At 35.6% G+C, this 11270-nt stretch overlaps 1 protein-coding gene across 1 annotated transcript in view; it reads right to left on the bottom strand.

Annotated features, from left to right (window-relative positions):
• Positions 1-11270, bottom strand: part of LOC138698523 (uncharacterized) — a 598444-nt gene that overhangs the window by 381677 nt on the left and 205497 nt on the right. The window lies entirely within an intron of this gene.

The following is an 11270-nucleotide window of genomic DNA, read 5'->3' as shown; positions in this document are numbered from 1 at the left end:
CATTTTCGACAAGAAAGTGACATCCATCATTTTTGCAGTGGACTCTTCATTTACATCCTTCACCACATTGTCTTATGTTATCCCTTACCAATTAGTAATTCTGAAGCTTAATAGTAGGGGAGAGTCGGGTAGTATCGGACATCGGGTAATATCGGACAGTGAGTTTCTTTCATCTACCACACGATGATAGTATCTGATTGACGTGGTTACGTTTCTGTGATGTCGCATAGAGAAACATAACCATGTCATTCAGGTACTACCATATGGTGGTAGATGAAAGAAACGCACTGTCCGATATTACCCGATGTCCGATACTACCCGACTCTCCCCTATACTTGGGGTTTAAACATTGAGCAATTAATTTAACTATAGCCTAGATGAAATATTTACATGTTATGACTTAGTAGAAACTCTGTGTTTCTGGCATATATGTATATCTATTATCAGGCAGTACACCTCACTTGACAATATGTGTCAGAGGAGAAACATTGTTTTATACATTTGAAGTCTGATTAGTGTAATATGTTACTACTAATCAGTGATGTATGCAGTGGAGGGGCAAAGGAACTGGCCACCCTACCCTATTATCTCCTGGCTTAGTTGCCTCATAAGTGATATCTTATTGGTGTCACTTATGAGGTTCAAAACTCTCTTCGGGCAGTTGACTAAACAACAAAAGAGAGTCCACACCTGTGGAGTAACGGTCAGCGCGTCTGTCCGCGAAACCAGGTGGCCCGGGTTCGATTCCCGGTCGGGTCAAGTTACCTGGTTGAGGTTTGTTTTCCCTCAACCCAATATGAGCAAATGCTGGGTAACTTTCGGTGCTGGACCCCGGACTCATTTCACCGGCATTATCACCTTCATTTCATTCAGACGCTAAATAACCAAAGATGTTGATAAAGCGTCGTAAAACAACCTACTAAAATAAAAAAAAACAAAAGAGAATGCAAATAATGCAAGAATAACGACTAAGAACCACATTGCAGCAACTGTATTATGTAAGTTCTGGCATTAGTTAGGTAATAAAAAGTATAACACATTTATTATTCAAAGTAAATTGTAGAATTTTTTATGCACAAAATAAAACAGAGATCAAAGACTCTAAACTACGTGAAATAATAACTGCAAGGGGAATGCATAGTAGGAATCGTAGATCAAGAACACGTGAACGTGTCTAGAAATCAGAACAAAGTTATAATAATGGAAACGACCCAAAACCGCAAGAACCAGATTTATCTTGGCAGATACATAAGTATAAGAATATTCGAAACGTGGGCGGCGGTTATTCCTAGAAGCCAAAAGCTGCAGAGTTCCAATGGTTCAAATGCTAAGGTTCATAAAAGGTCTGATATAACGGGTAAACTTTGAGAGAAAAAGAGAGAGAGATGGGGTTCGAGAGTGAGAGAGTGGGTGGATCATGTTTCTACACCGGCGTGGCCATGTTGGGGGCCAGAAATAGACGACGCAGAACAGCATTCTTTCCCTCTCGGCGACGCCATCATCGCTTCGTTTGAAAACAGTAAAAATGAAGGTCTCTGGATCACTCGCGCCAGCATAGCTGTGGTATCAACAAGACGTTAGGCGGGGTGGAACCACCCACTGCTATCCTTGCCATAACTCTTTCCGCACTCACTTTTTAAAGTGGATCACTAAGAATTTTTAAAGATAATATAAAACGCTGCATTTCCGACGATAAACACGACATTATGTTAATGACGGAAACCTATTTTAATCGAGTAGATCAGGCCTGCAGAACTGTAGCTCCTGAGAGCACTGCTATACTCACCTTTTCTACCAGCACGGTCATGACCAAAGCTCGGAACTTGGGGACTTGTGTCTTTGAACATGGCTAAGCTACCGGACTTCAATGTCAACAAACTCCCGCTTCCAGCACAGAGGTACTGTAAGGTCTCCTATAAAAGTGGTTCCTGGCTGGAACAACATAATGATAATATTATGGTAGGTTGAAACACCTAATTTTATAGCATATATATAAATAAACATGCAAAATATATCAAATTTACAGTTCTGCTCTGTATATTTCATTACAGTGTATGGCTACATACATTCGACTATTTTTCGAACCCAGACCTTCTTCGTCTGTCAGTTAAACATGATTTGAAACGAAAGAAACTTATTTACATGTCACATGAAGTGACGGGAGCAAAATTAATTTTTTTATTTTATTTATTTTAACTAGCTACCTACTGAATACAAATTACATTTATAAAACAAAAATGTTTCTATCCACTACCATAAGAGCCAGGCTCGTGTACGGTGTGGTCTTAGTCAATAATATAACATAAAATTTACAAGGACACTTTACTAAATACAGTAAGTAACTTAATTCAAACCAATAAATACAACACAAGAGCAAGAATAAAGAAGAAAGAGAAAAAGAGAGAAAAATACACATTTAATATAAATTGACAATTCGATAGAAGCCAGTGATATTCAATAAAAACCAGAATATAGTAGACAGAAATAAAAGGTAAAAAAAATACATTTGTTAATATTATATTATATCGTGGATAATTTTACAAATTTATTTTTTAAAAGCTTGAACTTTAAAAAATTTCAAATTTGGAAAATGGTTTGTAATTGTATTATAAAATCTTAGGCCGAAATAAAGTATTGAATGTTTTCACTGTCACAGTTTTCAATTTCTATGTCACTACTAGGGAAGGTTCCACTACGACTTGATCCATGGCTATGGAAAAATTTTCCACCGATTTAAGGGACTGCAATGTATTTCAATGAATGCCCGTTTCCAATCTCTAGTTTGTGTTTGACACAAGTTACAAAATATAAACTCTCCATTCGAAGAAAACAATGTATCTCCTCAGAATTCCTCCACGAAATTCTGTACCTAAATTTTAAGAAATATATTTTCAAACGTATACCCATTCGAATAATACGTATTTTCTTATTTTCAAACAGACCGTTTACCTCTAATTAATTATCTGAATGTCATTGGCTTCGACACGACACAGTTTCCTCGTCAGTCTTCCTGTCATTCGATGTGACCACGTTCTTAGTACACACGACTGTCCCTGAGCACTTGCAGGGTGAGCTTTGTGTACGTTGTACCTGTAACCTTACTCATGCACACGACACACAAGTCCCCAAATTCCGAGCTTTGGTCATGACGTTCTAGTTACGCTCGGCTGCATTAACATTCATTCGCGGCGGCAGGTATACAATACGCTATCAAGAATTACAAATGAACAGATAATAAAATCCTTAGGAACATACCTTTAGAAAGTAAGAGAAAAATGAATGAAGGAAATAAATAAATTAAAAGACATGTAAAATAAATTTTAAAATGTATGTGTGCTAATAATGTAACAAGGTCTACCTATTCATCGTCTTATTACTAGTAAAGCCGATTAAATCCACTTTTATGTAAAATAAGTAAAGTACAGTCCCTGACATGTCTTTCCGTGCTCTGTATTCTACTAAAATGAAATAAGTCCGAAATGTTGCTTGCAGTCAACAAACCAATTACTTTATTTGAAGGATTTATTATGATTTTTTGTGCATTAATAAAGTTTTAATTCCTGATTTTACACAACTTGTATTACTGGTCTTAACTGGTTTTATTAATAATAGGACTATAAATAAATTGTACGTTGATAACTAAGTGATAGCTATATGACCGGATGTCAATGCTGTCATTCAACATTGTAACGCACTCCAGCCAAATAAATATATAAATAAATATAAATAAATAAGTAAATAAATAAATAAATAAATAAATAAGTAAAGAAGTAAATAAATACATAAGTAAATAAATAAGTAAATAAGTAAATAAGTAAACAAACAAACACATAATACGCGTACTGCAGTTTAAAGAGAACTGTAACATGGCAAAATCTAAACCCGTGAAGAAATACTACTTCCAAAGGATATAGTTAATACGATTATTTTGTTGTTGAAGACGAAAGAATTGCTTGTTTACTGTGTCCCATCCAATTTATTTCCACTCGTCATTTCAATATTAAACTACATTTCAACAAAGTCCATATTAAGAATTATGGAATGCACAAACTTTCGAGTAAGTTCATTATTACGAACTGCATATTTTTTATGTATTTATATACTGTAAAATGAAGGACGTCACTCGTGTTCATTTTGAATTGAAATTAATAGTGACTTTCAAGGTTCATTACTTAAATGCTAGAAATTTATGTTTCCGTAGGTGATGATAGGAGGAAAATTTTCGAAACTCTATAAAACAGGTTAGGTGCAAACAAATCTCAAAGAAACTATCGACAGCAAATCTAGTTTAATTGTAAAACTTGAAACGAGATAACGCATTATAAATACAATGAATTTATTACAATCCTTTTCGAAAATTACATGCCACCGCTGATGGATCTTTGACGACAAGAGAAGGTAAATAACTCTACGCGGAAGTCCATCATCCCCAATAGAAGTGGAGTGAGGCTGACGTCACATTTCCCCTTCTTACGACTTCTTCAGGCCTGGTGTGGATCATTTAACAAGACACGGATTACACAGAGTCAAGTCACTCTTGCTATTATTTTTCCATTTTCTACTTCACTTCAGACTTATAAACAAACATTCTCTTTTTTTAGTTTCCTTCTTCACTTAATTAATTGTATTTCTATTTTATAAATGACTAGCTGAATTTAATTTTTAAATTAACCTGGTTGTTAGACTTTTCGGAAATCTCAGAAATTCAACTATAGACAACCAAAACGAATTGTCTTTAATATGCTTTCCTCATCCATAAAGATGAATCTTTATATAGCGTCACCTACATGAATTTTTTTATTGTAGTAGGTTATTTTACGACGCTTTATCAACATCTCAGGTTATTTAGCGTCTGAATGAAATGAAGGTGATAATGCCGGTGAAATGAGTCCAGGGTCCAGCACCGAAGTTACCCAGCATTTGCTTATATTGGGTTGAGGGAAAATCCCGGAAAAAACCTCAACCAGGTAACTTGCCCCGACCGGGAATCCTACATGAATTAATGAACTTCTTAGTCAAATGCCTGAAAGGATTAACTCAATTTAAAACAACTGCAACGAAAGAAAACATTTCATCACGTGCCTTATTTTCTAATGTGTTTTTAATTTGTATGTATGTATGCATGTATGTATGTATGTATGTATGTATGTATGTATGTATGTATGTATATATATATGTTTATTTATTTATTCTGGCGTAGTTAAGGCCAACAGGCCTTCTCTTCCACATTACTGGAAATACAAGTAAAATAATAAAATATCAAACTATAAATGAAGTAAAACCAAACGAACATATATATAGGTTATAGTCACACAAGCTTTAAATGAATTAGCATTGTCTTGAAGTTTAGCAAAACAAAAACACATCCCTCGGTCCCTATAGGCTCACTTAGCATTGTATCAATGTTCTACAGGTCTTACATTTTATCTCTGCCGGTCAGTGACTTAAATTTCAAGTGGTTATCTTAGTCATGGAAATCAACGTATTAAAAAGCATTACAACCTTCCTGCCATCTTCTTTCCTCCCCCGCAAATGTGACGTTGCACAGAGGCAGAGATTTGATCACTGTACCCGTGTATTGCATAATACTCCAATAGATGGACAGTTTAGTAAAACATTGTAGGCAGAAACAATTCATATACTATGTCAATGCCTGTTATAAGGAAGTATGTGTAATTGTCAATCAGATTTGATCACTGTGCCCGCACCTGGAGCGAACTACGGTCGAGATGGATTAGGTACCTTGAAACGGTATAGGCTTTGGTTGAGGTCGGGGTTCGTCTGTATATCCAGAGGGAACATTTTGCAATATTTTGCAAAATGCCTGTTATTATATATAATGTCACGTAGTGTTGTTGCTGTTATTCTGTTGTTATTATTCTTCAGATGTTTTTTTGTTTACCGGTAGTGTAGTTCCTGGTACAGAGCATCTTTACAGATCATCTTTTTTCCACGAAGGAAATATATTTTCTTTATAATGTATATATATATATATATATTTAACGAGAGTATTATATTTGCCATGATTTCTGAGCGTATCCCAAGGTATCACATATGATACGTAGCATAAAACAAGAATTGAGGTCATGATAAAAATTTTGATTGATTAGTGTTTGTCTTTGTAACGCCAGTTATCCAATAATTAATATTTTAACATTTTTTTTAACTTTAAATTTGTCTCGGGACTAAAGAGGATAAACAATCAGATTAAACACTTGGTATTTAGACCTGTATAATACTATTGTGTAACATTTTTAAAAGTTTAAGTAGCCTACTTAACTTCTAGTTTCTATATTGAACTCATAACAAAAAGTAAAATAAATCTAATTTCTCATGTTAATATTCATTCATTCATTCATTCATTCATTCATTCATTCATTCATTCATTCATTCATTCGGTCTCTTTGTCTTCTTTTATGGTCTACGGTATATATCTTAATATCGTCTATCGTTTGATAGTTTATTCTGCCCCGAACTCTTTTTCCGTTACCATTCCTTCCAGTGCATCCTTCAGTAGACACTTTCTTCTCAGTCAGTGACTCAAACAATTCTTTTATAAAAGAAAACAATTCTTGTAATTAACTTATCTTTAACTACAACGAAATAGAAAATAGAGTATATCGATTGTGAAAATGTAGTCCTTACTCTCCAGTCGTGATTATGTAATGAGTTTTCTTAGAGTGATTTGTGAGATGCACGCAACACGAAAAAACAAATTGATTAAATTAAGATATTGAGAGCCATCGTAATTTTCGGGGTTAATCATTTAAGGGGATATATATGAATTTTAAAACTTCCACAATTTTCGGCAAAAATTTGTGAAATGTAAACTATATAAACAGATCTATAATAATATCATCTGTACAAAATTTGGTGCAATTAGATCTAATAGTTTTGAAATATATTTTTAAGTATATTTATATTGACGTTACTAAAAAAGCTCCTTGCATCAAAGTTTTCAAAATGTTTAGTTCATATTTGCTCAAAATCTTGAAAATAGTTATTGGAATAAAAGTGAATTAGCGTTTTGAGCTTAGTAATAGTACAGGGACATCATTTTATTTTTACTTCAATTTTTATTGTACCTGAGTTTTTTAATGTACTTCACTCCCACCCCCTCTATTAGTAAACTTCCAACCGTTGTACACACAGAACCGAGGCTGCGTATGCAGTACTGACTTTGTGAGTATAGTACGTCCCAGAAATATGTTCGGGTTTTCCAGTGACGAAAGAGCTTTCAATATTGAATCATATTTACACACAGGTACTGTCGTCCGTTTGTCTACGTCGCATCCTGGTTTCCCCCACCTGCTTCTGTTCGCCCCTCTGTAAAGTCTAGTAGCTGGGCTGTCTTAGCTCTTTTCTGAAAACATTAATTTCTGTAAGGAATTGGACGTCTACGTAATATTATACAACCGTTTAAAATAACTTAAATAAAAGGGCCTCGTTAAGTAATTAACTGTCGCGTGATCCCCCCCCTTCTACGACCCTGCGACAAAACAACTTGAACGGACAGTAGATAGCATTTCTGAGTAATTTTATCTTTTCGGGTCGGGTAGAAGTGAAGATTAAATTTACAGTACGTAAGGTACTCTTTTATAGAGTAGGTATAGAATTATTTCAACATGAATCACTCGTACGAAGGACGAAACTGGTAATTGGAATTAGGTACAGTAGACCTTGTCTATAGTGCGATAATATGCACAAAATAACTGAACCCTGTATCGAAATGAACGGCCGCCATTTTCAAAAATGTGTTTAAATATCCATATTATGATTATTTTTCAATTTAACTTCATTCTCTATATTGTACGCTAATGTGCTGTAACAGTACAATATACCCTGCCCTAATTAATACGTCCGAATGGATAGCTCAATTCGTGAGTAAAAACACTAAGTGTTAATACAGTACTGTATTTTGATTAAACAAAAACCTAATGAAAATTATCAAACTCAAAATTGCGATATTTCCTAGTTTACTTAAATGGATGAACTACTTTTCTTCCCTCCTATACCTAGTAAAGTGATTTATATTTTATGCCAGTATCATGGAACTCCAATCTTGGAGGGGGAGCAAACGGTGTTTCCAGTTCTAGACCTTTAATCCGAAGATATAGTCAGGTTAATATTAAAAATGTTAGTAAAATAAAATGATGTCCCTGTATAAGTTAAAGTGCAATCGAAGATAAAATATTATTTCTAAATTAAAGAAACACGCAGTGTAATATAAGTAAATATCCAGAAACAAGCAACAAATAAAACATCAACAATACATTTAAAATAAAGAAATAAAAGGAATCTAGATACATTCTGCTGACCCAAATGTAAATTAATTTACCTTCGATGCCAATTCCGAAATCAGTTTATTTCTCTCTTCTCCAGAATAATGCCTTTATTTATTTTTTTTCATGTTGCGTCTCATAATGCCGTTTTATGTTGCTTTTTTTTTTGCAAATGATATTTTTTTTTTCACAACAAACACTGGACTTCATCACCATGTTCGAAGCATAAATATTGTATCTTCCACTCTTCCTTGAAAGCTTTAAGCGCTTCCGTTCCGTCATGATGCGCTGTGTTCTAATATCTGTACATCCTTTAGCAATGTTTACAGGTAAAAGAGCTCCGCGCGCGAGCAGCGGCATAAAATAGCTCTCTCTCGAAATTATTAGTCACCATCGCAAGACTGATTTAGAGTGATAGTGAAGTTCATTTTCGAGAATGTTTGCTCACATACGTGTGTATAACCAAACATAGAACTCATACACGCTTTGTGATTGTGTTGAATACAGAGATATTCATTTTCCCATTGCTCAAAAACTGGTATTTTCTTAACGATACTGCGATGAATTCCGCCACCAGACAGTGAATTCAAACCAGCTTTATCTTAACATGTGAATGACCCGTGGTATTGAGGGAAGGGTGAATGACATAATCAGACTTGTGACGTATGCCACAACTGGGGCTTAGCTTTGCATCCCTGGACTAGATATATCAAGGCTTACAACTACCAAATGAAACGCTTCCGGGTATGGGTCGTATGTGGAAATGGTTCATATTAATCACCGCTACCATCGCTACAAATATGTAACAAAATTCCTGAAATAGTCTGTACAAATACAGGGACAACATTTTATTTTTACTAACATTTTTAATATTAACTTGGCTCTACCTCTGGATCAACGCCGTTTGCTACCCCCTTCCACTATGATACTGGAGTAATAAACAAACAAATCACTTTACTAGGTATAGGAGGGATGAAAAGTAGTTCATCCATTTAAGTAAACTAGGAAATATCGCGCTTTTGAGTTTGATCATTTTCATTAGGTTTTTGTTCAATTAAAATACAGTACAGTATTAACAATGAGTGTTTTTACTCACGAACTGAGCTGTCCATGTGGACGTATTTATGATGCAGTGTATATTATACTGCCTACAGCACATTAGCGTACAATATAGAGAATGAAGTTAAATTGAAAAATAATCATAATATGGATATTTAAACACATTTTTTAAAATGGTGATCATTCATTTCGATACAGGCTTCACTTCTAATGTGCATATTATCGCACTATATAAAAGAGTACCTTACGTACTGTAAATTCAATCTTCACTTCTGCTCGATCCGAAAAGATAAAATTACTCAGACATACTATCTACTGTCCGTCGAAGTGGTTATATCGTAGGGTCGTTGAAAGGGAGGAAATCACGTGGCAGTTAATTACTTAACGAGGCCCTTTTATTTCAGTTATTTTAAACAGTTGTGTAATATTACGTAGACGTCCAATTCCTAACAGAAATTAATGTTCCCAGAAAAGAGCTAAGACAGCCCAACTACTAGCTGGCGAATAAAAGCTGGCGGGGGATGCGACATAGGCAAACGGACGACAGTACCTGTGCGAAAAGGATTCAATATTGAAAGCTCTTTCGTCACTGGAAAACGAGAACATATTTTTACGTACTGTTTACTATGACCGTAAGGCTACTATGACTGTATATGCGGTCTTGGATCTGTGTGGAGGACGGTTGAACTTCATTAGTAGAAGGGGTGTGAGTGAAGTACATTCAAAAACTCAGGTACAATAAAAATTGAAGTAAAAATAAAATGATGTCCCTGTACATAAAGACGGAGAGAGAGAGAGAGAGAGAGAGAGAGAGAGAGAGGGGGGGGGATGAGGTTTAATCCATTGCCTTCGTCCCGAATACCAGGTATGTAGAAAAACATACTCTTCTAGAAACACTACTTTTTAATTTATGTAATGTTCAAGTAAAACAAATAACTGGGATGTGAAGGCAATATTAATCCTAGTAATAAATATATGTTTATCGAAATTGGGTGTTGGCCCGAGAGTTGCCAAATTGTGTAAACGTTTTTCTGTAAATAATCGCAGTGAAGCAAGAAAGCAAGAAATACGGAGACATTTATTACGAGAGTGTCAAATGGGGACCCGAGTGAACTTGTGTTGCGTAAGAGAGACTCGGGTTCGATGTGGAAGGACCTGTAGCGGTCACGACGACAAATGTAGAGGCAGTTACACGGTTGGGTCCCATTCAAAAGATTTATACCCATTACTGTCTTCAGAGTTATTGCCCGCCTACCTCGCTGCTATTTCATTTGCGGCGCAGAATGTGGGTCTCGGATGTAAAAGGGATTGCTGATTATGCTATTCAAGAACCTGTCGAAGAAAAATTTTAGCTATGCCGAAATGAGTTCTTCATAGGTCGAAAAATGTAAGATCTAAGATCATGGGTGGGCAACTCGTGCTCTCGAAGTGTGAACACAACCTCAGTGCAGGTAGAACGGACTCTGTACTGTAGTGTCTGTATACAAGTTCGCTCTCGTCTGCAGTAAGTGGCGGCTCGTTTTAAGTGAAAAACAATACTGGGTGTTCATTTCAAAGTGTGTCATGACGTCACTGTTGTTGGGTCACCGATTTGAAGCGAGTTTCAGTTTATATGTTAGAGAAGTTGCCTATTATTTAAGGCGTTCTTCAATCTGAACTTGAGAACGTGTACGGTATAACTTGAACGTCGTAGCAACAGATGGCGGTCTGTACCGTCTGTGTGCTACCATAACCTCTTTCGAACTGTGTTTTGCGCCGGCAAGTCGTACGCAGGGTATTTGTTATCAACGGTTGCGTACGGTAACATTCCACAACACAAATCAAATGCTGCGTGTCCATGTTGACCGTCGAAGTTAATGTCAACAAATACGTAAGTAATCGTCTTAACCCTCTCCCCATATCCCGACAGTACGTATTTGCAAACAGTTC

This window comes from Periplaneta americana, chromosome 4 (genome assembly GCF_040183065.1).
Source record: "Periplaneta americana isolate PAMFEO1 chromosome 4, P.americana_PAMFEO1_priV1, whole genome shotgun sequence".
NCBI lineage: Eukaryota > Metazoa > Arthropoda > Insecta > Blattodea > Blattidae > Periplaneta > Periplaneta americana.
Note: the sequence above shows the minus strand (reverse complement) of the source record. Positions and strands in the feature narration are given on the sequence as shown.